The sequence below is a fragment of the Arachis stenosperma genome, chromosome 10 (assembly GCF_014773155.1).
Source record: "Arachis stenosperma cultivar V10309 chromosome 10, arast.V10309.gnm1.PFL2, whole genome shotgun sequence".
NCBI classification, from domain to species: Eukaryota; Viridiplantae; Streptophyta; class Magnoliopsida; order Fabales; family Fabaceae; genus Arachis; species Arachis stenosperma.
The window spans coordinates 77,042,295-77,044,291 of record NC_080386.1 but is presented as its reverse complement, the minus strand read 5'-3'; positions in this window follow the sequence as shown (position 1 = coordinate 77,044,291).

Below are 1,997 nucleotides of genomic sequence, written 5' to 3'. Positions count from 1 at the left end.
TGTGCAAATTGTTGATGATTGAGATCTTAAGTTGGGAATTATGGAATTGTGTTGATTTATGGTGGAAAGGTTGAATGAATTAGGTGTGGAACTAATGGAAGTACAATGGAAAGGGTAAGGTGTAGTGTGTGGCAGTGTTTTATGATGTTTGGGTATGTTTTGGTTTGGTTTAGTTGTGAATTTTGGAAGTTTGGGAACTTAGTTAATTTTTTTGTAAAAGCCAGTTTTTGGTGAATTTTGACGGATCATAATTTGAGCTTCACTTTTCGAAATTGGTTGAAATTTATCTTAAATTAAAATTCAATTAGATATTTTTAAATTGATATAAAATTTGATAAAAATAGATTTTTGTAGAGGAAGATATGAACATTTAAAGTTTGGTGTTTAAAACTGATTTCTGCAACTTTGCAAAATTTTCTAAGCCTGGGAATGCATGCATACGGGAACACCCCATACGCGAGAGTGCCATTCTGTTTGACACCTATGCGTATGCATACAAGTGTATGTGTACGCAAAATGGGCCAAAATGTATATATGCGTACGCATACATAATGCATGCGTACGCATACATAATGCATGCGTACGCATACACACTGTTTTGTTGAAAAATGGTTTTTCTTCACTTTTCAAGGATTCTCTAACTTTCCAAACTTCCTTATCCATGGTTTAAGATTGCTAACTAGTAATTAGACCTTAATAATATTAAAGATAAGTTAGATACTTAAATAGATGAATTTCTATATGAGTTTAGAAGACGGAGACTTAGGTTTCTGAAGTTGTTGTTGAGCGGGCAGAGTATTATATTGGTGATGATTCAGAGAACTTAAGAGGTGACGATGGTTGAAGAGATTTTTGAGAAGTTGAAAACCGGTGATGGTTATGATGAGTTGAGAACTTGAAAAAGAATGATAAAATTATTGGATTATATAAAAATGTGCCGGGGCCTATATTCCTGGAGTGGCAGATTTTTCTGCTGCATGAGTGTGTGGGGCTTATATCCCTGGCGTGGCAGATTTTTCTGCTACATGAGTAGTTGTTGTTGTTTCCTTCTCTATTGCATGAAGTGTGTGGGACCTATATCCCTGGCGTAGCAGTCTCCCTACTGCATGAGTGTGCAGGGCACTATATTTCTGGCATGGCAAAAAAGGCTACATTCGGGAGGATGTGTTTGATTGGTAATTATGGACCGACAAGTGATATCACGAGCCAATAGGACAGACATTCATCATATGCATCTTCTATATGCTTGATTGCTTTGATTACTTGAGTTATGCCTATTTGAATAACATGCCTAAATGCTAGCTGAATTACCTGTTGTATATGTATATTACTTGTGTTTTACTTGGTTGCATTAAATGTGTTTTACTGGCGTTAAGGAGGATCGGGAGGTGGTGGCGATGGGATTGCACAGAGGTTAGGTTGGTGGAGGCTGTGGGATACAACGGTGTGATTAGTGTTAGTTAGAAATTCCCTAAGTTTAGATAACACTGTTTATTGTTTATCGTTTAAGTATTTATTTTGTTAAGCTTGAATATCTGTATCAATGTGAAGTTCTAAGATTGCCTTTGGCGTCTAGGAACCTTACATCTTATATATTTGACACTGTTACCATAATGAGAACCTCCGGTTCTCATACCATATGTTGTTGTTATTTTCAGATGCAGGTCGCAAACCCACCACGGTGAGTTTGCGGATGTGGTGACAGAGCGGAGTATGATCTTCCTTATATTTTATTTCACTTTACTTTTGCTATAGTATTCTCTCATCTTTAGTATATTTAATTTTGTTGCCTTAAAGGCTTTATTTCTAAAAACTTTGAGAGACAAGTTGTATAAGCTGTTTTAATCTTCCAAAACGCTTTTATACTTCAGTTTGGCTAGCCGGCCTAAACTCCGCAGGTTGTGACTAGTCCTCTTTTTGTATACCATACTTATATATATACATATCTGGTCTACTTTAATTATTACCTTGTGTATTCTGGAGCCATCTACAAGGTT